Here is a 25974-nt window from a genome sequence, read left to right as displayed (position 1 = left end):
GAGACGATCACAATCTTTGGATTTAGTAGTGAAATTAACAAGTTACAAATCAGGAGAGAAGTATTCAGGATGTCAACAATCTGCTGTGCCTCAAGCATGGATCTCGCTGGCCCTCAATGTCTTGGCCTGGCCTTTGCTGTTCTTGGGCAATGTTACAAGGCTCTTGTAGGGCTACCATTAAATACTCAAAAATTGTGTCACTCTACTGGCAGTCCCCACCAGAGGCCCTCACCTTCAGCTCCATGGGTTGGTAAGTCCAGTTCCCCCAATGAAGTGCACCTGACTCCGGGAGACTTCTTTCTGCCCCTAAGCACTCTTTGTTTGCTCTGTGGGCTGGAAGTCCACCACTCTGTATTATACTCCAGATTCCCAGTTCTGTGCTTGCTTCTTCTCTGGTGTAAAAGCTATTTCCTGGGTCAGGAGATTCAATGCCAGGAATCTCCAGGTCCAAAGGTCACACTCTACTCTTGGTTAAAAATGTATATAAGAATAATATAAATAGACACAAGAGTGAGCAAAACAAGGGGAAAATTCTTGTATGTATATGCTTATAATTTATGAAATATTGGCGGGTTGGAAAGTTTGAGTTTCCTATTTTTCCCCATATGTTTGTATTATTTTCAGTAAATTAGCTAGCTTAATCAAATATAAAATGCTATGATTCTGTTTGTAAAAAATACAAACAGAAGTGGGTTTTACTCAACTACCTCAGGATGGCCTTGTGCTAAATGAACCTCGACAGTCCCCATTGATTTTCCAGGGTAGCATAAGGCATTTTAATTGAAAATAAATAGTTGAACACATGTATACATTACCAGGAAGACCATCAAGAAACTATAAATGAAAACTATGCCAATTCTCAGGATATGTATAAATTGCATTTAAAATTGCATGTATAAAAATACCCAATCTCATCATTTAAAAGTACAGTCATTGGGAGATTTCATTTTAGATGCATACAATGGCCAATTTCAAAGATATGATAGATAGTATAGTTCTGTGACGGATAAACTCAGGAGGACTATTGGATGAGTTCATAAACATCCCTAATCCAATATTCCCAGGAAAAAACTTCACATACATACAAGTCATGGAATGCTTATCACATTTTTATAGAAATAAATCATTGAGATATTTGGTATTAATCATGATATAATTAATATTGACCTGATAAAAAGTTGTTTTCAAAAAATATTTAAGAATTTAGAGTTAATTCATTTAATAACTTAGGGTAATGAAATGCTAAATGAAAATCAAATACAAACTTGAGTGTACATGGTTGCAAATTTGGAAACATATACCTAATATGATATATATAACATATATATGAATGAATTTATAGATGGTGCTAGGAGCTGTTGAGTCGGTTCTGACTCGTAATTATCCCATGCCCAGAAGAATAAAGTGCTTCCCAGTGTCATCCTCAGAGTAGTTTCTGTGTTCACTGTTGCAGCCACCATGTCAATCCATGTAACCGAGGTTCATCCCCTTTTCTAGTGACATGTCCCACTTGATGAGATCTTCACAGTACATGAAATGAAGTCTTGCCATTCTTGCTTGTTAGGAGCATTCTGATTGTACTTCTCCCAGCCTTTTCATTCCACCTGAAGTCCACAGTACGGCCACAAAGCTTTGCCAGCACCATGACTCAAATGTACCATTTCTTCTCCTGTCTTCCTCATTCATCATCCAGCTTTCTCATCAAACAAGGTGGTTGAAAAGCCTAAGACTTGGGTCAGGTGCACCTGCATCTTCAAGGCGACATAATAGATTTCAACACTTGATAGAAATATTTTCAGTAGATTTTTCCCGGGGCTGGATGTCCTCACTGCTGCTTATATGAATGTAGATTGTGTGTCCATGTAAAACGACATTCTTGATGACCTCAAACTTTTCAATGTATTGTGCTGTGACTGATAATTGGCTTATGGTACCAGTTGTGGAAATTTTTGTCTTCATTATGTTGAAGTGTAAACAAAACTGAAAACCATAATCTCTGAACTTCATCAGTGAGCATTTGACATCGTCTTTGCTTCCAGCAAGTAAGACAGGCCCTGTGTAATCGGGGTTACTAATGAAGCCTCTTCACATGGTACTGCTCACCGAAGCATGAAACCTGACAGAGTAGTGGTGAGAATCTGGGAGTTTTGTTAAAATGTAAATTTTGGGTGGAAGAGCAAATTCTCATCAGGGAGTTGAGCCATAATCAGATAATCCAATTCACTTATAGTGGTTTGCCTAACAATCTAAAATAATATTATGAGTTACGTATACGATTATTTCTATTGTTGTTTGGTACTTTTGAGTTGGTTCCAACCATAGACTTAATGACATTTTAAATCAACACTTTCTCTTACTTTCATGGCATTCATATTTATTTGTCAAGAGACAAGTCTTTTGTGTATTTTATATTTCTACAAATCTTGCATTTGCTTCCTTTATTCTGCATTTTTATTCAAAGATTTCTGTATAACAAACTTTGATACAGAAAATGCCCCTCTTGAGTAAAGTTGATGTTTGCTTACAATCTGTTTTAATAATAATAATAATGATTCCTAAGCTCAGGACCCTTTGCCTGTAAAGAAATCCACTTAATGTGCATCATTTTCTCTGTGTCACCACAAAGAGACATGGGGAGCGAGGGGAATTTATGCAGATATAATGCTTATGCTGCTCCCCATGTCGTGGATGATAAAGTCCTTGTTTCTGCCCCAAGTATCTCATGTCTTCTGCCATGAAACTGGAACAAGGAAATTTGCCGGCTAACAGTGAGGTAAAATCTTAGACTCTTCAAAACTCTAGGAATTATAAAACTAAAATTAACAGCTGAGTAATTTATCAGATAAAAAATTGAAAATGCAATGGTGGTGCTTTGAATGAAACAGGAAAAAAAAAAAGAAATATTGGGGCATTAAGCTCCCATTAAAGTGAAACAATAAGCAGATGGGATCGACCCTACCACCAACTTACTGACCTGCAACATTACATGCAACAGAAATACTTTTTCCATACCCATTGAAACAGAAGGGACAGAATAAAATAAGCAGGTAAGATGAAGGTGAATTTAAAGTGCTTTCATAGTCTGAATCTACAGAACTGCCTCCTGTCTGAGAGTCTCTGCAATAAACTACCCACAGAGGTATACAGCGAATGTCATTGGTTCCTTTCTCATTTCCCATTTTGAACAGTTTACCCTCCTTTTTGTTAATTATAGCTTTTTTTCAGTCATGCCAAGAGGACATTGGTATAGGGAAACAAAAAGGAAATTCTATTGGACCATTAAGGTTGTGAACTAACATTATACCCTTCAGACTTAATGCCATGCTACTCCAACACTTTCTCTCACTTTTGTGCATCCATGAATCCCAGCTTCCCGCTCTGGCCATTACTGTCAACTCGCATCTCAAAGCTCCATGGTGACAGTCGATGGACCACCTCTACATCTATGCTTGCAGCTCCCTCACTTCCTAGAAACCCAGAAGCCCACCCTCCTATTGGCCTTTTGAATGAACTGAGATAATGCACAGGAAACATGCAAGCGGGTTTTTGCAGAAAACCCTAGGACAGCTTCGGCTTCTTCCGTTTTCATTCATGATTCCCACAATAGCCTTCTGTGCTTCTCAATCCCATGTGGTATATATATCCTGAGAACCATCTTAAAGACTCTTGATTTACGGTGAAATAAGCACCCCACCATCACCTATGTGTACATCGAGTATATGGATCAGGGTGCCCAAGAGCCCTTTCTAAAAATTCCTTTTGAATCTTCTGTTCTAACCTTCTTATACCATTGGCATGGGATTATGATTCATTAAGATAACATTACAATAACACCTTCTTTGTAAATCTGAGGTAGTGCTTTTACCTTACTTTGAAAGGTGATATTTATGACCTTGGAACCTCAGACAAAATCAATACTGTGCATTAATTTTCTACTGTTCATGTTTAAGATTAAAATACAACAAGAACATAGCCTGTCTAACAAGGTGGGGGGAAGTCCAACACATAGGTCTACTTTGTATGAGAGAGCATTGACCACTTTCCGTCCTCCCATGGCCACACCTCAGTATCTCATGGCCATCTTTTAGGGAAAGCTTCTGAAGCAAAATTTTCAATGACAGATCCTCTTACTTGTTTTTCTTCCTTAGGTTTTAAATATTAGAGCAATATCAACACTGAACATTTCTAATTGGCATATTCAGCAACTCTTGGGATTTGGCTTTAACTATATTTATTGCCTTTGTGAATCTGAAGGCGATAAGAAAAAGGATAAAATTAAAATTATTAAAAACTTGAAAAGTAGGAAACCAATAGTATTTCTACATGTGTATTTGTGAAAAATGGGTGTTACTTGTAGTGGAAATATGAACACTTAGATATTTACATTTTTATTGTCATCTTATAAATGTAAATGTTCATCATATTACATTGATGACATGAGACACTCTTTATATATTCGTCCAATGGGAAGTGCAACAAATTTGTGATACGTGACTCTTTCTTTTAAGGTTGTTATGTAATAGCAATAGCAAGAAGCCAACACAAAGCAATTGTAGACAATCACTTTCCAGATGAAAGGAGGAACATGAGCTTTTCAATGATTATTAAAAGAAAACAAATGTATATAATAAAACAAAGCAGTATAGGGTTTAATTCCATGTGAGATTAAAATCATCACACATAAAATGGTTATTTCTTTGGAGAACCACTCTATTTGCTACATAAAAAATAAAGATTAGAGTAACATAAATGGAAGATTCTTGTTGAAACTTTCTCATACATCTTGATAGAGGAGTGCTATAGTCATTGGTCATTGAGACCTTTTTTGAGCAGCTGGTCCAAAAGTTAGAAGTTCTAGAACATTATCCTGACTGATCAGCCATATGATTTTGGACAAGGCTTTTAATCTTTTTTTCCAATTTGGTTTTCTTATCAGTAAATCAACCATTTTCTGGATGTCTTCAGGCTTAATGGAAATGATTAATGAAAATGTTGTCCGACTGCAAGGGGTCCAAGAGAGAGCCTGCCCCTGCAGCCAAACATAAAGACCAGGTTGATTTGAGAAATTCTAAGCTTGTTCCTGCAAGAGCTTACAGAAGGAAACAGTTGAATTTCTTCTTCCAGGAGCAGATTCAAGGATCCAGTGAGAATCAAACAAGTTATATACCCAGAACTTTGTGGCAGGTTCCAGGGGAAACAGTTAACAAGGTTTACAATGATCAGAGAATGTTCACGCCATGGGACAAAAGGGAGCAAGGTTCACAGGAAACAGTTTTACATTTCCCCAAGGGATTATCAGACCATTGGTTGATATCTTCCTTACTCTTGGGGCTGTCACACCAGAAGCTCCCAAAAGTTTTGGGCTCCATTGCTTATCAAAATGACCCTGCCTCTCCTTTCCTGAATTAGTAGGTTCCTGAATAACTCACAGGTTTTCAATGGGTGGAAAGGGAATTTACTATAGATGAGGAGACTGTCATATACTAGGTCCTTTTTAGCATACTAAGTCTCAGCAAACTATTCTACATCTCCAGGTTTGGTTGGAAGTGGCTAACTTCCATTTCCCTATTTCAGAAATGTAATGTGGACCAACTATGTGATGTTTTTGGTGACCCTAGAGGGCACAGAGGCTACAAACAACGGGCTCAAACACAACGACGATGGTGGTGGTGGCACAGGACGGGCAGGGTTTTGCCTTGTTCTGCAGAGGGTTGGTGTGACTAAGAACCAACTCATTGAGATCTAGCAGCAATAGTAGCCATGCTAAAACATTTCAAAGAAGCAGAGTAGTACCACACTTCTTCTTAGGCTTCTGCAGTAGAGTAACAGCACAGAATCTCCTCAAAAACACATGAAAGCTTTATTGAAAGAGACCGATTGCATGATGAGGAGTTTGAATTTCAAAATGTGAAAGTCAACCCTTCAAGATGACAAAGCTGTGGTGGCAATCTAAAACAGCAGTTCTCAACCTGTGGGTCGCGATGCCTTTGGGGGTCAAACAACCCTTTCATACAGATCACCTGATTCACGCCAGTAGCAAAATTAGAGTGATGCGCACCAAAATAATTTTATGGTTAGGGGGTCACTACAACACGAGGAACAGTATGACAGGGTCGCGGCATTAGGAAAGTTGAAACCACTAATCTAAAGGGAAAAGAGAGAATCTGAAACACACTACTTGATAGATAGTTACAAAATTAGAGCATCACAAAGCAGGACTTACTGAAACAGGGTTTGTACGGTGGGCCTTCCTGAAATAGGGACTCCTAACAAGCTTACAGTACACATGTGTCCTAAGATCGGCCACAGTGTAATCATTGCAAAGGTAGAAGACCCAAATGGTGTTGACTGATTTTAGACTAGATCCGCTTTATCTTGAGTTCTTTTGAAATGTTCAGGTCAGCCATCTGGTTAACGACAACAAAATGTCGATACGGAACAACATTGTAGGTTGCTTAAGAACACCCCAGGAAAGTGTATGTATTATTGAGATGTCATCAATTCATATGGCTTTCTGGCCATCATTATTCAAAAAGCAGAAACAACTCAATCCCAGAGACACTAAACAGCAGTTCGGCTCTGTCCTCCGGGTCATTATGAGTTAAAAATGACCCAATAGTAGTGGGCTCTTTCTGATATTTTTGAGCAAGAAATGTTTTAGCTAGCCTACAGCCCATTGTTGTTGTGCACATTATTAGTTGTAATGGAAAAAATGAATGAAGGATGATACTTTTTAATTAGGTGCTGACCAGATTATTGCCAGTCATTCTATGGGCTATCATATATACGTGTATATTTTCAACGCCTCTCTGAGGTGTACATTTTTTGTCCCATTTTACATATAAATTGCTGAAGTTTGAGGGGCTTAAGACACCTAGCCAGTCTGCACGGGAGGCAGGATTTGTACAGAAAAGATACGCTCACACCTGAATCTGCTGGGCGATGGGGATGGGCGTGGGAGTGCAGAGTGCATCCATTGCCCTGTGTCCAGCATGGTGCCACAGTGGATGTGAGTGTGCCTGCTTGCCAAATTCATGGTCCCATGGGCCTTCCTGGTGGTTTCTGGGTTTTACGGGCTCTGAGAAAGATTCATAATTTAATACTTTCTAAATGCTCCAACTGAGGCACACTGATAAAATGGATCACCTACCACCCAACCCAACAAACCCAACCCAACCTAACCCAAACCCAAGCCAGCTGCAATTCAAACCTCTAGAGAAGAGTTAGAAAATATTAGTGGATGCTTTTGTTTCCATCTTCCCCACTAGTGTTCACAAGTTGTGCCCATTTATTTTTAATTTCCCTCATTATGCTACTACCCACTTTGTCTTCCCTTTTCCCTCAAAACAAATCTGGATAGATGGAGGTTCATTGTTTTCTGGGGTGACCCAATATTTCAATCTTGAGGAGTCACTGCATTTCATCGATTAACAAAATAATTTGGCAATAATCTGTGATCAAAATCTTCCATCACACAGGATGATGGAAGAGGTTTTATTGGGCACCCTGGTCTCTGGCTCATACTCTCCGACATTTCTTTAAAGATTAGGCTCAGTTGCTCCAGTCAGCACTCCTTATGCCATTTCCTTCCATCGCACCTGGAGTTGGAACCAGCCTCAGTGGTATCTCAGGGTTCATTCAGTGAAGCCGGAGCAAAATAACCCATCCCGTTGGAATTGTGCTTCATTTGGATTTCTAAACCTTTCTAACAGCAGTTTCGGCGTTTCAGGAATAAGAAACCATTACAAAGTGTAATATCAACATATGTTAGGTCTTGATGAAAAGAATGTATCATATGCTACAAAAGAGCACGGTATGTCTGAAGAATGTTTACTTCAAGGAGGCTGCACGTGGGTCTTCACCTGCTAACATCCCCCTTACATGCCCCACATGCCCCCAATGGCAGGAAGACAGACTTCCTACTCCCGTAAAGAGTTATGGTCTCAGAAACCCACAGGGGCTGTGTATTGGCATTGACTTGATGGCAATGAGTGAGTGAGTGAGTGAGCGAGTATCCCCAATTAAACATGAAATAAGACAAAGGTATCCCCCCAATCCTTCTGATTGTTTTACTTCTTTAGATGTGAAATTGGTGGGTGATAACATTAAGATGCATAAAGCATAATGTTACCTTTACACTTCTTGCAACTCTATGAATTATAAATAGGGATCTCAAATTAAAATCAGCACAGTTTAAGTGTTTATGCCAGAGAGGGCAAATTGCTGCCCACACTTCATCTGAGGATGCTTGATGTCATCTGCTTCTCACCAGCCTGATGACATCCCCATTACCGGCAGATGTCACCTTGGGAGCTGGGTATTGCTGGCTGTTAACCAACTCAGCCCTTAGATGAGAGAGCAGCCAGAAAAAAAAAATGGTGAAAGTACACCATAGACACTCAACACATGTTAGTTCTCATGAGCTGTGGTTGATAAAGCCATCCCACCGCATGCTTGTATTTCACTAAGCATTCTTTTCATTTAAAATAATTTCAGCAGAGTGCCGTGCGAGCTCCTGTTTCTCAGACCTGCCGCATCCAGTTGGGCAAGTTGTTCTCTGCACCGTTCCGGAACATCTCCTAGTAAGTCATTGTCATCTCATACAGTGATTACGAAAAAAAATTTCCCAGCAATGACAATAAGGAGTCATGAATCAATCCTTGGAGTACTAGCTTTTTTATTGTAAAAAATATCTTGTGACCAGATAACTCTCCCCTGATTTATTCAAAGTAGCCCCGGTCAAAAAAAACCCTGAGTTTCACTAAGTCAGTGTTTCCACCCATGGGTCATTCAAAACATGGCATCTGCCGGGGCCACACCCTGGGAAATTCTGATTCAGTGGCCAGCCACAGGGTGGGTTTGGGAGTACAAATCTGAAAATACTGCAGTATAATTATGACTTGCATTTCTGCATAAGAAGGGTTGTATTACATAAACGCAGCACATGTGCTATGACAAAACTCAGCATGTATCTCTGTATAACGCCCGGTTTTTGGTGCACAGTGTGCAGTTTCACAGAGATTAGAATAGAATTTTAATTGAGAAGATGATATCACCATGGGAACAAGAAACCGAGGGTTCCCTCGTGTGCCCAGTCTTCAGAGAGTTATCCTACTGTTCCTTCCAGCCTGCTGCAAAGCCGTGAACACTACGGAAGTTCATTTGCTGCTTCGTGTTGCCTATGAAAGAATATTGCTTGCACATTTATAATTACAGACAATACAGTGTTTGCCAAACTTAGCCAATCAACACCAGATTACATTCAGTGTTAAAGAATTTTGGAGTTTATTTCCGCCACGTTTTAGCAATAAGGAAATTGAAGCCTGTGGCGAGGAATGGATTTGCCTAATGTCACACAGCTGGATAAAATCTTTTTATATCTCTATACTATATACAATCGGTTACATTTTTACTTATTATTTAGAAATGAATAGATTGTCTGAAAGATATAGAAAGAAAAAAATTGTTAAAACACAATAGAACTATGCCAATAAATTTCAAAGAATCCAGGGTGATCATTATACTTCGTAGTTCATAATACTCTGCTAATTGTTTTGTTTTTCTACAAATCTTCCAGTTAAAATAGTCTATTGACAACTTTGAAATATAAAGTATAATGTATGTAACACAGTCCTCGACTCATCCAGTCATGGAAAACATCATCTACCAGACACTACTCAATTACAACAGAGTATGACAGCAAACTTGAAGCCATCAGTATTTTCTTTATAACTAATCAGTTGAAGCTGAAACATGAATAAAGCCACACGGGGAATACTTGTTTTAAGAATTCAATTTATGTTTCGATAATCTTGCACAAACTATTCCTTAGAGAGTGCACTGTGAGGGGAAAGACAGGTATATGTGAACATCTTTGTTTTACTTAACATTGAGTCCATTCAAAAGCAGGTTGTAGTCTATCTATAGGTATAATGAAAAACAACTTTCTAAATAGGATATTGTTATTATCCTTGGCACTCCTCTTTGTCCTGTATTTATTTTATCTTACTCTCTTTTTCTTTAGAAATACCAGGTGTACTAAATTTGGGGCTTATCATTACTTTGTTTAAAAAAAACTATCAGATATATGAGCAAGAATCTTACACGATGTGTTCTTTTAAAAGTTTTTTTTAATAGTGATTTAGGTGACAGTTTGCCATGGGGAAAAAAATCCCTGATTTTTCTATCCCACAATTCATACAGATTTGGTTTTGTGACAATGATTGTAATTTTGACAATGTAGTCTCGTTCTTTCTGATTCCTCCCTGTGTTTACAATTTCCATTTATTCTTTCCTGTCCTTTTTATCCCCCATCTAAACTTCATACCAGGGCAAACACTGCCTCCCCCGCCCCCTTAAAAACAAAGAAACTCTTCTCTGGTGCTCCAGCTCCCCGTGAGGACTGTCTATGGGTAGGCTGAAGGTTGAGCAGTAGAGGTGAGTTCATTTCCAAGCTTGAAAGGTGTCTTAACTGTCATCCTGGATGGTTCTTCTAATTTCTATCAGACCAGCAAGCCTTGTCTGCTTTATGGCTTGAGTTTTGTTTCACATTTTTCTCCCACTATATCCAGGACCTCCTAAAGAGACCCCTTTCCGAAATATTGGCAGTGGTAGCAGAGAAACCTCTAGTTCTTTTGGTTTCTGTGTAGCGGAGGCGGTGCGTCAAGTAGTTCCTTTGTCCATTGGACCAATTACTTCTGCATACTTTTGATTTTCTTCACTTCCCTGTGCTCCTGACAAGAAAGGATCAGCAGTTACCCTTTCTGATTGCTCACAACTTGTTCAGATTCCAGTCACTACTCATCTTTCTATTGTGAGTGATGCTTTTCTAAATGCTTGGCATGTCTCCTGATGTCCATATAGAATTTTTTGGAGATCTGTTAACCTAGAAGTGGAATGTCTATGTCATGGAAAATTTACATTTCCCTTTTGCTAGATATTAAGCGTTTGAAGACAACTTATAGCAATTTTCACAGGCATCAAATCTGCCTAAGATTTCTATCATAAGTGAAGTTAGAAGTACATAGAAATGCAGTCTTAATTTACATTGATATGACTCCTAACGAATTTAAACACCATATTAAATGTTTATTGTTCATTTTGGTGTTCACCTTTCTTAAGTACTCTTTCTCTAGAGGACAAAACCAATGACATGTATATATGAACACATATAGAAATGTGTATATATGGGTATATATTAACATATTTCCTTCAAAGAACTGACTCATGTAACTGTGGAGGCTGAAAAGTCGCAAATCCATATGTCAAGTGGCAGATTAGAGACGTTACATTATATAGCATGATGGGAGAGCAGCAAGTCCACTATCTGCTAAGCCACTGAGAGTCCTAGCCTAGCCAAGGTGGCATGTCACATTAACCATTACACATGTCTGCTCAATCACTTTACCCTTTTTATGGGACTATTTATCTTTATATGATTATTATGAATTTATTAAAGCTCTTAATATAGTCTTTATTTTAATCCTTCGTGACAAATATATTCTTCTAATGTAGGCCTTCATTTTCAATTTTCAGGAGATTCTTAGTGAATACATTTCTTCATCAGATTGTAGTTGTATTTATTCAGATAATATTTTTGCTTTGGGGGTTTTACCACAAAGATACTGTCTTACATTTTCTTCTTACATTGTTATAATGACTTTCACATGATTGATGTCAATTTCCTATATGCTTGATTTTATTAATTTTTATTCCTAAATGGATAGTCAATCATTATAGCAAGGTTTATTGATATTTTCATTATTCTTTTACCAAAATTTCAAACCAATTTTGTGATAAGAATCATACAGTTAGATAATTACACATAAATTTTAGTTAATTTATAGTTAGGCTCATTCTGAACTCTATAGCCCATTCAACTGAGTTAATGATCTATCCCAGTGCCTGTAACGTGCCTGTAATATGCTATCTCTGTCAGTCTGGGTTTGGGCAAATCCCTCAGCATTTCTTCTCCCAGAGAGAAAATGATGTAATCTAATGCTTTCACTCTTCCAGGGAAAGATTCACGTTTCCTTGTCCAGTTTAGTTAACAGAATATTAGATGGTGGATTAGAGAGTTTACTTTGGAAGTACTATTACCTTTATAAGATACACAAAAATAGTGCATTTATTGTCCATATTCAAAGTTTATTTAACATTTTCATAGTTAGGTTTTATCATTTTCTTCATATAGAAAGTGACATATTTTGTCACACTTTTATGTGAGGATTCGTGTTATCATTTTAAAAATAAAATACTCTTAAAATTTATACTAGTATAGAAAAAAATGAAATGAATTTTTGTAGACTGATTTATAACCAATAATGTTATTCATGTTAACAATATATTTATAAATTTCTTTAGAATTTTAAAATATGCACATATCACTTGAAAACACTTGTACAATGCTGCTTAATGTGGTTGAACTATGGAATGATAAATTATCTATCTTAGCTCCCAATGAATGGTTTCAAAAATAAAAGAAAACAACAATTTTTTTTCTAATACTCTGACTTTTTCTTTCCCTTACTTTATTGCCTTAGTGAGTATCTTTAGTACATTCTTGGATAAAAGTAATAAATTCATGAAAGTGATGGAAATTTGAGTCATATCCTTGACATCAAAGAAATTGCTTTCTATTTCTGTACACGCTAATAATATCTGCAATAGAAGTTCATAGATTTTCTTTAACACATTAAAATATGTTTCTTTATCTAGTTTGGTAAGCTTTTAAAAATTATTATGAGTGAATATTGAATGTTGACTCTATTCAGTTGATTGTAAAATTCTTCTTTCATCTTAATGTCTTGAATTCTGTGAGCATAAACTAAATTCTAAATACTCAAACCAACTTTGCCTAATGCACCATTACATCTGTAACATTTTGATAGAGATATGATTTATATTCCATACAATTAATTGTTAAAATTTTATACAAGTAGATGTTTTTGTATAAACAGATTCTGCAACCATCAACACAATCAATGATCCATTTCATTGCTTCTAAAAGAAAATAAATAATGTCTTTTAATCAACCGACATTTTTGTTAGTCTTGTTCAATAGTTTAGATTTCTGCTCTATTCACATTCGTGCTTCACACACACCTAGCCAGGATCACTTTCCTTCTGCTTGAAGGAAGTGTGGCGCCTGAGGCTCGCTGCCTGTGACCAGAAATAAAGACTGCCTCTGTGTTCAGCTTGTCTCCACAATTCACTAACTTCTAGGCAGCTTATATATATTTAAATGTAAAATAATCCTATCCAGCCATTTTAGCTGTTTCAGTGGAAGAGTGTCACTGGGAAATGGAAATAAATAATTGATAGGAAAGAAATTATCTGACATTTTCCAAGAAATAAATGCAAAGAGGGAACTCCAACAAAGATAAGGAAGCATTTTCAAATTGCTCTGAAATGACTGGCTGCATTTTATTCCCATTTTCACCTCTTTGGGCTTTCAAAGGACCACCCATTTGCCTTTAGTTCAAGAAAAACACTGGAAAATGTCAACTATTACGAAGTGAAAACAGATGGTACTATTTTCACTTCAAGATTAGGTTTCAGTAGTAAAAAGATAGTTGTTAATATTCATCACACAAACAGTCCTGCACAATGCCACACATTTCGCTGAGTAATGCCGTGCAGTTCTGAGGTAGAGGAAACCAGCCAGTAAGCCAACTGCCCCCACGCGCTGGCTTCTCTTCTCCATTCATATAAAAAGCTGCATTAAGTTTCACCCAAGGGGGTGTTGTCTATGTTTGTCCCAGCTGGTCTGTAGGGTTGGTATGAGGAAGGTAGTGAGACTCACACAATCGGTCTGGAAAAAAAAAATTAGTACTCCCTAGCCCAGGAGTGGAAACTATAGCATGTCATTTTTTCCCCAACACTTTTATTTGTGTGTGTGTGTGTATATATATATATATATATATATATATATATATATATATATATATTAACCAAATAGGTGAAGTGTTCAGTCATATCAAGGGAAACTATACATTCACCACCACATCTATCTTCGAGCATTCCTCCCCATCCTGCCCCCTCTTCCCGCCATGGTTGTTTCGCTTTTAAAAAGAATTGTGCATGCACTGTCAGTTGTAGCGCCCCCTCACCCTCCCACCTTCACGATTTACTCCCGAAATCCCCTTTCCCTCCCTGTTGCACATCCCTCAGCCCTGCATTCCCTATATACCTCTGTATCAGTTACTATCATTATACATCCATGCCTCCTATGCTTCACAGCTGGGAAACTACACAGAAAACAATGGCTAACAAATTGCACTACGGTGGTAAGGATAAGATCATATTATTATGAAGACAAAAATACACAATGTGCCAGTAGGAGAAGACCCCCATCAACATTCAAAACAGCCAAGGAAGAAATTGATGTTATGGAACAACTAAGAGATGCTTGCAACCAATTCAAATTCAGATCATGTCTCTAGTGAGGGCCACTGGCCAAGCATTGAGTTCAATTAAGTTTCCAATGGCCTCTGACTGATAGTAGGGCTGTTTGGGACTCTTGCCTTTGACTGCAGTGGACCCACCAGCAGCTCTGTCTGACGACATACTCTTCAGATGGTTTGGAAGCTCACACTGTCCTCCATACCCTTCAAAATTTGGGTGTTATTAATTTTAGCTCTGATACTATTTTTTTTTTACCATATTTGACTTTTGTAACTGTCATCTTTGGATCCCACAAGCTGGAGGGCTTGTGTGTGGACTAGTTGATTGCTCGCTTAGATGGGTTCTTGTTTGAATACAACCTTTAAGACTCCAGGCTATTTCGATTGATAGTCAGGCACAATCTAGCTTCTTCACCACACTTTGCTGATACACCCTTATTTTCAGTGATCATTTCATGAAGGTGAGTATGGAACAGGGCCAAAGGCTCACAAAGTAATTCTACCTAAGGACATGGACCAAGAAGTTGGGATTGTAGGAATTGTAGGAGAGGGTACTGTACCATCGGAAGGATAGAATCTCGTGTGCATGTATTTTAAAGTCTTTCTTTTTATTTTAATGGTGAAAAGTATGCTGAAGACTTTTTTGATCATTTTAAAACTTTTTAGTGCATTAACTCAGGAAAATGGTAGATATTTTAGCTATGATAGTTATATGGGTCATGACCAGGAGACAAGAGTAGCTAATGAAACTGGTTCACACAACAGCAAAGTGATGTTATCACTGGGTACTCTAGGGGAAATATTTAGGAAAGCCAACCAGAAGCTCAAACTGTTGAGAGACTAGGTGAATAAATTAACAGTCATGCCAGAAACGAAAGGACAGGGAACTAGGAAGAATTAACAGAAGTTGACAAAGGAAATCATCTCAGCCTCCATGTGGCCTTCCCACAGTAGGGGATGCAAATGTCATTGCATGCTTTGCTTTGTGCAGGAACAATTAGCAACCGATTTGGTATTGCTACCCACCTATCGCAGTCAACTGGAACTTCACCTCTGAATCATGGGTATACTCAAGAAAAGACGGGAGAAGAAAGGCAGGGTAATGTTTTGATACTAAAGTTTATTCTTCAACTACTGTATATACTCTAATATAAGCCAACCCAAGTTGGAACAGGGCCAAAGGCTCACAAAGTAATTCTACCTATCATATAATTGAATAGGTGAAGTGTTCAGTCATATAAAGGGGAATTATACATTCACCACCACATCCTGCCCCTTCTTCCCGCCATGGTTGTTTTGCTTTTAAAAAGAGTTGTGCAATTTTTATTACCTGGGAAACCAGGAAAACTGATTGACTCAAGTGTAGGGTTGGAAATGCAGGATGTGAATTAACACAGAGACCAGAGGGGAGAGACGGAGCACAGACACGTCCTTACCAGTTCACCTGCCTGAATAAGTGAATCACTACAGATATTTCTGCGAATTGGAGCTGTCCATGTCATAGGATGGCTCTGATTGGTTAGATGTGAGTAGACAAACATTCAAAGCCCTGCAGTGTCAGCGGGGCTTTGAATGAACAGTGGAGGAACAGCAATCACCCACTAGATGTTACACCTCGCTGGGGTACCACTGACCCGTGTATAAGCTGAACTCCAGTTTTTCAGCACAAAAAAATGAACTCCAGTTTTTCAGCACAAAAAACTCAGCTTATACACGAGTATATATGGTAATTGATTTTTTTTAATAGTGTAGTGTTGATCTTTTTTTTAAGTACTTTGATTTGGGGGATTAAATTGGTCAAAATAAATTTTTAAGAAGTAATACGGAATTTGAGCAGATGTTGGGTACTTATTTTCTGAATACTCAACAAGTTGCCCTGCATTCTAAATAGCTATCATATATTGAAGTAAATATATAATCTCATAAAATGATTATGCAAGAAAAGGTAAAATATTTCTCTTGAACGTAGTAGAAAATCTTAAGTCATTGTGAATACCTGATTATGTTACAGTGGGATAAATACCAACTTTTGATGTGCAGACATGTGCATCAAGGATATCTGACCCCGTCTTTCCTTGAACAGCAGAGTGGACTAGGAATAAAGGAAATTAAACAATTCCCAAATGTTATACTGCTCCTTGAGCCCAGGCCTTTGACAACTTATTTTGTTATCTGAGGGAAATATTCTAAAGTTCTATTTGTCACAGCAAAGTCTCTCTATGGCCTAGATGTTAAGATTCTTTTCTGCATCTAACCTCTCTGTAACCTCAAGGGTATATTTAAGCCCCAATTGTGATGTTGGAGAGAATGTTTGCTTTAAAATTCCAAAGCCAGAAAGACGTTGCTATGTCCTTAAGAACATAACATTATATCTATTTCCAAATATGACTGAATTTTTCCAAAATTTTCAGAAAGTGCTGTGACTAACAGCATGAAAAGAAAGGGGAGTAACACGCAGGCTGTTGGAGCAGGTATTCCGTCACCCCGAGTCCATTAGCCGACGGGTGGACCTGGTTGCAGTGATGACGATGTTCATGATGGCTTAAGTGGAGGCATTGTATACTCTCCAAATGTCACAGAGCTAATGCCAGGAGAGGACTCTAGAGCTCAGTATATCTTGATGTAATCATAATTTTCAGACATATTGTGGGCTATTTCCATTTTGTTTTTACTTTGTATTTTGTTTCACTTATAATGGCTTAAAATCTTTCTAAGGGGTGCCAACATATACCTACAGGCATAAGCATAGTAAGCATGTACAATTCAAGCATATCCCTAAATTTCCTCTTCTGGTATTAGAAATCAGATTGTCCACCCTGTATTTTCTCTGGTCCAGAACAGTAGAGTGTGTGGCAGTGTAGACGGCTTTCTCTGTCATGATTTTACTGATAGGCTCATACAACTGCTTATGTTTCAAGAAACTGGGCCTATCATATCATATACAGAGTGAGGTAATTTCGGTTGATTATTTTATTCAACATTCTATTAAATATTTTCATATAACCTACCTTGGTTAGTCATTCACTTGTATGAGCACTGTCTCAGTGCAGGATTAAAATGAAACACGGAAATATAGAAATGCTAAGTAATTTGTCTAAGGTCATAAAGCCAATAAATTCCCCCAAAGAGACTGGAATCTGGGATTTTTTTCCTTCAAATTGTGTTTCCAATGGAAAGTTAGCTTGGGACATTAGGCTATAACAAGACTAAAGATTATTTTTATGTGTAATATTTTATTCTCATCTTTTATGAATTTGGGAACAAATTCTCATAATTACAAATGATAAGCTAGTCCCACCTGATAATAATCATGCCAATTGCCATTGAAAAGAAGGACAACAATTAAGCAAATATACAGAACAAGTCAAAGCTGATTCACATTCTTTTCTCTGCCTCATAATATTTCTTTTTTGATGATCAGAAACACAATCACCAGTGTGAAGTTTCTCCAATACACTTTTAAGATACAAATATGAACCGTTGGAAACCTGGAGTCAGTGGAAAATTCCATATTGAGAATGAGACAAACAGATTATCCTCAAGCAACCAGAATCGGTGCTGTCTTGAGATCTTGGGTTCCTGCTGTGGGTTAGAAGGCTGAGTCGGTAAGACTCCATCTGGTATTCTTACCTCACTTTGGTGCTTCTGGTTCCTTCCATTGTAAATGAAACCTCCTTGAGGGCAGCCATGAAGTCTTATAATTTTTCATTATTTAATTTATAATTATTGTATGCATAGTTACTGGCACAGGGACAATTAATATGAGATGCTATCTTATCTTCAAATAAGGGCTTGCTAATTATTTTGTACAAATTAGAATTTTGAAATAGAATTTTGGCCAACAAGTGAAGATAATAAATCAAGGTAAAGGCATATAAATTTAGATGGGATGAATTATGAAAGACAAAAATTAACTAGGGAAGAACACACTTTCAGTCCAACCAAATTACTTTGGATTAACATTATCATATAATTATGCTTAATCCAAAAGCAATTCCCCAAAATTAGAGAACTATGTTATAATATGATACCTGTAAAGGTCAGAGATAAAATATATATATTCAAACTGTATGGAAAAAGTCCAATTAATTTTACTCAGAATATTAAATTGAGATATTCAGAGCTGCCTTGGGCTGTAACCATAAATCCGGCAGTGGAGACCACCAGGTGGTCAGAGGGAGGGAGACATGAGTTTCTGCTGTAAACAGTTACCGTCTCAGGAACAACAGGCTACCTGCTCAATAGGATTGCTCTGTATCGGCCTTATCTCGATTTTAGTGAGCTTCGTTTGAGGTTTTGGACAGCGGTTAAGCCCTCAACTGCTAAGGGGGAGTTTGGCAGTTTGATCCACAAGTCTTTCCTCAGGGGAAAGATCTAGCAGTCTGCTTCCATATCATAGGCTTGAAAAACCTAAGGGACAGTTCTACTCTGCTATATAAAATAGCTGTGTTCATAAATACACTATAGACGGTGATCGAATAATCTGTTTTCCCCATTTATCGCCAATGTATCTGTATCTTTACTATGTAATATAGTACTTGGCTTGATTGTAGCAGAGACAGGTCAACTACTTCCAAACCCAAACCAAACTCATTGCCATCGAGATGATTCTGACCCATAGCAGCACTATAGGACAGAGTAGAACTGCCTCTCTGGGTTTCCCAGACTGGAACTCTGTATGGGAATTGGGAGCCTCAGCTTTCTCCCTAGAAGGGGCTGGTGGTTTTGAAAGGCTAACCTTATGGTTAGCAGCCCAACATATAACCCACTCTACCCAAACCACTGCCACCTAATTCCACCTGGTAACAACCCGCTTTAGGGTCTCTGAAAGTGTGAAATCCTCACAGAAGCAGACAGCCTCATCTCTTTTCCCGCTGCTGTGTTTAAATCTGCAGCCTCAGCGCTAGCAGTCGAGTGCCTGACCCACAGTGGCACTAGGGCTGAAATCCAGGCTTTAGGAATTTGGAGGGGAAAAAATAGAAAGGATAAGGATAAGGATGTTAGTGTTAGTTGTTGTTGGGGGGAAAAAGTATATATATAGGCAGAAGGAGGAGCTATGGGGAGAAGGAATATTATAGGAACTATGTAAATAGGATATTAAAACACTTCTGAGAAAAAATTCTATTTGAGCTTCAATTAATTATGGCATGCAATTGTCCTATTCAAAATGAAGAGGAGTTTGCTACTAATGAAAATATAGTATAAATAAACATAATGTTCAAAAGTTAATGCCAGGCTCCCAGTTTTTCAAAGAAAAGTCCTCAAGGAAAATGTGTTTATTCATAACAGTTAAAGAGCTATTACATATTAAGTGTTTTATGCAAGAAGCATCAATTGAACTATTTAACTTAAATAATACCATATGTTGATACTACCATTTTACCTCTACAGAACAGAAAAATAAAACATGGATAGATTAAGTGGGATTGCCAAAGTTTCTTGGTTCATTAGAAAGGAGGAAATGAGTAATATTTGAACAGAGGTAACTTGATTTCACAATTCTCACTCTTTACCTTAATCACCACACAACAGTCCCTGTGTTAGTGTATTTATTATTTATTTCACTTAAAGGCCATTTGACAACAAAGTAGGAAGTATGTGAGCAATTTTTCTAGTTTGTGAACTATTGTTTATGAATTATTGATATGATATAATTTTCCAGGGACCAGTAAAATTTCTATTTGAGCTGTAATTCTAGCAGTCAATTTTATTCACCACTCCAACCCCATTCTAAGTCAATTTTATCTAAAGCACTGGTGAGGCCCATGCAAACCACCTTCAACTTAGAAGTGACCTTTTGTCTACATCATAAAAATCTCTAGGTACCCATCTTCAGAATTTACTTATTTTCATTACTGAGAGAAAAAACATTGTCCTAAAATATTTAGGCATCTTCACTGTATTGTCATCAACAAACTTCACATAAGGGCAGAAACAAAGAAGAGTCTAAGTTTCCGACTGCCATAATTTCTGACTGTGTGGCATAGCCAAGCCAAACATCTCTTATTTGTTCTTCACTGTTTTTGCAGAGGTTGCATGTGGGCAGGACCTGGCTATCCAGCATCAGCCTAAATTAGAAACAAATACACAATTACTACTAGACGGAAGAGAAGAGCAGACAATTACCCTTTTGGTTTGTTAAATAAACAAAAGTTGTTTGTTTTATTGAACGCTAAGAAAATTGGCCCATGTCCCTTCAATTGTTTCTTTTTACAAACAATTGAATGTTTTTTTCAGTCAGAACTCCAATCTGAATGCAAAACTGATCATCTGTTCCTCTATCCATCCATTCAACAAATGTTTATTGGCTGTTTACCACTTACTAGGCACATGACTTGCTATTATTCAGACCTAGAAAGCACAAAATCAAGATTTCTGCCCACTTTGGGTCCTGTTTTCAACAGGAGTTTATGCTTGTGGAGCATTTTTCTTTAGGAGTTGATTCATGCAGATTTTTGTAAACTTAGTCATTTACTCTCAAAATTTTCAATTATACCTGCATATACCAACTTTGGAGATCTGGTGGCATAATGCTTACATGTTGGGGTGTTAACCATAAGGTCAGTCCTTTCAAATAACCACCAATTCTGTGGGAGAAAGAACAGGCTTCCAATTTCCGTTGTGAAGAGTTGGAGTCTGGAAACTCCCAAGGGCAGGTTGACCGTGTCTTACAGGCTCAGTGGCAGCGGGAATAGCAGAATTGAAGGTATTCACATCTAGAATCTTATGTCCTAAGGAAGTCTGTTGATTGCAGGAAAATGCAGAATATTTCTAAGAGTTACCTACTTGAAGATTTTAATTCCCTTAAGTGATTGTGTATAAATGAGCCCAACATCTTCCATGAGAAACAAGATAGGAAAATGAATACAAAAATTTTGAATAAAGTTGCATTTTTTTCCCATTTAGGAACATAAATCTTTGCCATAGGGAGGGCAGGGTGGGATATAGATGGAGGAAGTATGCTAAAGAAAGGCAATCTACGCAACACTCAAGGTTAGAGTTCTTATTAAGCAGCTTCGCGGGGATTTAACTTCAACTATTTATCAGGATTTGCTTTCATACATTTTAAGAAATGAGGTACATTTCCTGCATTTAAAGTTTATTCCAAAATGTGAGAGGCAGTTATGAATTCCTGAAAAGCCTTTGTGCTTTAACTAGAATTTGGAAACTTTGGTTAATAAAAATTTTAATGTTATTTATAAGTCTATGAATTACTCAGAGAGAAAATTTCCCCTAAGATAATGATTTGTTTTGTGTATTAAGCTGGTATTGTTTGGTCTTTTTAGTCAATAAAAATAAGGATACAATTTAAATAATCAGGTGCTAGGAGTTGAAGGAGTAAGCACAAGTAACTGTATTAAATTTAAATTAAGTTAGGACACTTTTCTTACTTGGTTTAACATTGATTTTTTTAAATTGTTGATTAGCAGAGATGAGAAAAGAAGGAAAGTTAAATTACTAACTAAAGTGCAGACATGTATTAACTTGGGTGTACCAAAGCCAGTAAGCTCACTGCCATCAATTGCTCCTCATATCGACCCTGAAGGAACAGAAAGAAGTGTCACAAAAAATCAGTGTGAAACTGAGAAATATCTGTCATAGCTTTAATTTAAATTTAATATAATTTCCTGTACTTGTCTTATTCCTTCAACTCTTAGCACCTGATTACTATTGCATCTTTGTTTTGAAAAGGGTGAAAAGTCTTTTGAGGGGTAAATGTAAAATATTGGGTGCACATGATAGCATCTAGTATTCTGAACTTCATGAGGACTAACTGTGAGTCTCAGAACAGTGGTTTTCAGACATGACTGTTGATGGAAAACACATACAGAAATGGGATGATTAAAAATGTTGTTGCCTAAAACCCATTTTCAGAAATTCTGTATTTTTTTTTGAAGAACAGGGTAAACATCAGGCTTTTAACTATGACGTTAAAAGATTCTATCATGAGAACCCTGCTTTAGCTACACATCCAAAATTGTTTAATTTTTTCCTACAATGAACATCATTATATTTATTTCCTTATTTTTTGCCTTCCCTTTCTGTGGGAGAAAGATGAGGCTTTCTACTCTTGTGAAAATTAGTCTCAACCCACCCCCACCCCCACCCCTGAGGCAATTCTTCCTCGTTCTATAGAGTTCATGTGAGTCAGTAAGAATAAATTGATGGCAGTAAGTTTGGTTGGTTTTGATTCACCCAAGTTAATACATGTATATATTTTAGTTAGAAATTTAAATTATTTCCCTCCAGCCATCAAAAAAAATGCTTCATTCGTATGAAAGCTTTTCTTGACTTTTTACCATACGGAACTCAATACCATATTTGTTCATTTGTGATTGACTTATTTCATTCAGCACAGTGTCCTCCAGGTGCCTCCATGCTATGGGGTGTTCCGTGTCATTGTTCTCTAGTGCTGTGCCACATTCTGTTGTATGGACATACCATAATGTACTTATTTTCTCTTCCATGTGTGGACATTTAGTTTGTTTCTGTTTGTGCTGTTGTGAATAGTGCTGGAATGAACATGGATGTCTACGTATCTACTCATGTCATGGGTATTGTTTTCTCTAGATAATGTATCAAGTTTGCTGAATCATTGGTAACTCTACTTTCAACTTATTTATTTTTATTAGGGGCTCATACAACTCTTATCACAAACCATACGTACTTCAATTGTGTAAAGCATATCTGTACATTCATTGCCCTCATCATTCTCAAAATATTTGCTCTCCACTTAAGCCCCTGGAATCAGGTCCTCATTTTTCCCTTCCTTCCCCACTCATCCCTCATGAACCCTTGAGAATTGATAAATTATTATTTTGTCATATCTTTCCCTGTCCAATGTCTCCCTTCACCCACTTTTCTGTTGTCCCTCAGGGATGAAGTCACATGTAGATCCTTGTAATCGGTTCCCTCTTTCCAACTCACTCTCCCTCTACCCTCCCAGTATCTCCACTCACACCATTGGTCCTGAAGGTATCATCCGCCCTGAATTCCCTGTGTTTCAGTTCATATCTGTACCAGTGTACATCCTCTGGTCTAGCCAGATTTACAAGGTAGAATTTGGATCATGATAGTTGGGGCGGGGGGTGAGGAGCAAGCATTTAGGAACTAGAGGAAAGTTGTATTTTTCATCATTGCTACATCGCACCCTGACTGCACTCATCTCCTCCCCTAGACCCCTCAGCAAGGGGCTCTCCAGTGGCCAACAAATAGGCTTTGGGACTCCACTCTGCACTCCCCCCTCATTCACTATGGTAAAATATTTTGTTCTGATTATACCGTACGCCTGATCCCTTTGACACCTCCTGATTGCACAGGCTGGTGTGCTTCTTCCATGTGGGCTTTGTTGCTTCTGAACTAGATGGCCGCTTGTTTACCTTCAAGCCTTTAAGACCCCAGATGGTATATCTTTTGATAGCTGGGCACCATCAGCTTTCTTTGCCACATTTGCTTATGCACCCATTTGTCTTCAGGGATCATATCATGGAGCTGAGCACACAATGATATGATTTTTTGTTCTTTGATGCCTGACTACTGATCCCTTTGACAACTCGTGATCACACAGGCTGGTGTGTTCTTCCATGTGGGCTTTGTTGCTTCTGAGCTAGATAGCTGCTTATTTACCCTCAAACTTTTAAGACCCCAGATGCTATATCTTTTGATAGCTGGGCACCATCAGCTTTCTTCACCACATTTTCCCATTCACCCGCTTTGTCCTCAGAGGTTGTATTGGGAAGGTGAGCATCATAGAATGCCAATTTAATAGAAGAAATTATTCTTGCATTGAGGGAGTACTTGAATGGAGGCCCAATATCCTTCTGCTACCTTAATACTAAACCTATAAATATAGGCACATAGATCTATTTCCCCATCCTCATATAAAAATATATTTTCATATGTACATGTCTTTACCTACTTTATCAAGACCTCTATATATGCCCTTTGCCTCCCAGCTCTTTCCTCTATTTCCCTTGACTTTCCTCCTGTCCCACTATCATGCTCTGTCCCCTCTTGGGTTTCAGCAATTCCTCTTGATTTCATTACCCTTGATCATGCCCTATCAGGCCTCCTATACCCACCTCACCACTAATTTGTAACACTTGTTGTTTCCTTGTCCCTGGGTTTGTTAATACCATTTCCTTTCCCCTCACCTCCCCCTATCCCATGTCCCCCCGGAACTGTCAGTCCCGTTGTTTTCTCCTCCAGATTGTTCATCCAGCCTAGCTTATTTAGACAGACCTGCAGAGATAATAACATGCAGAAAAATAACACAGAGCAAAACCAAGCAACAATATACAACAACAACAAACCACTGACAAAGAACAAAACGCAACAAGAAAGAAAAGGTTGTAGTTAGTTCAAAGATCATTTGTTGGCCTTTAGGAGTGTTTTCCAGTCCAGTCTGTTGGTGCACCACGCCCTGGCCCCAAAGTCCACCTTCAGCATTCCCTGGGGACCTTGCTGCTCCATTCCCTTGCTGTTCTGCTGCACTCCCCTAGTGCTTTGCCTCGGTGTGGTGTGATCAGGTCAGGCATAATTCCCATACTGTGCCTCCGGTTCTTTCCTCCATAAGGCCATGGGTCAGTGAGAGGCATCATGTCTCATAGCGGGACTGGCATGTGCTTCCTCTCTGTGGACTGGCTGCCCTAATTGGGGTCATTTTCCTCAAGTCCTGGTGGGCCAGGATGTGCTCTACTCTCCTACTCCCCCTTCATCTGCCTTCATCTGCTGAAGTAAGCGTTAAAAAAAATGCAAAAGGGACATTGGGAAAAAGCTACTGTATACAAACATTCTTGGGGTGAGGACCGTGTAGTATGGCAGGGACAGATCAAATGCAAGGATGCACCCGGTAGACAACTGGGCAGGAGGTGGGGAAAGGAAAAAATATGATGAAAATAAGGAAGAAATGGGTCGCAGGGACATGGGTGCTAACCCACCCAAGGGGAGGATATTGTTTATATCTCCACAGGGAAAGAGGGAACAGACTTCAACCCAGTGCCCCAAGGTGTGAATGCAACATTCTGGCGTGGAGTAGGGAACCAGTAGAGAGGTCTGGGGGGCTGGCCCCAGTCCCAAATATTAAGTGGACGCCTGCCCCTCCCCCCAGAAGAATTTATTTCAAAGGACGGCATTGAATCTGCAGCTCCGGGAGAGGGACATATTTTCAACTTTTAAAGGATGTGTCATACTATTTTCCACAGTGGTTACACAATTTTACAGTCTTACCAGCAGCGTAAAAGGGTTCCCATCTCTCCACGCCTACGTTAGAATTTGTTGTTTTCTGTGTTGTTTGAACTTCGTTTGTAATGCTGAAAAGAGGTAGTACCTCATTGTTGTTTGGAGTGGCATCTCTCTAATGGTAGTGCATGTGAGACCTGGGCATGGACTTGGGAAGACTGAAGAAGAGCCTCCTCACCTGGATTGGGCAGGGGGAGAGTATTGACAGTACCCCAACTGCCCAAAGAACAATGAAACCTGTGTGGGAAGCCGTGCAGCCGAGTGCTCTGTGGAGACAAAGATGATGAGACTTTGTCTTAGGTATTTGGGGCATATTTTCAGGAAAGAC

The sequence above is a fragment of the Tenrec ecaudatus genome, chromosome 5 (assembly GCF_050624435.1).
Source record: "Tenrec ecaudatus isolate mTenEca1 chromosome 5, mTenEca1.hap1, whole genome shotgun sequence".
NCBI lineage: Eukaryota > Metazoa > Chordata > Mammalia > Afrosoricida > Tenrecidae > Tenrec > Tenrec ecaudatus.
This window is presented reverse-complemented; position numbering follows the sequence as displayed.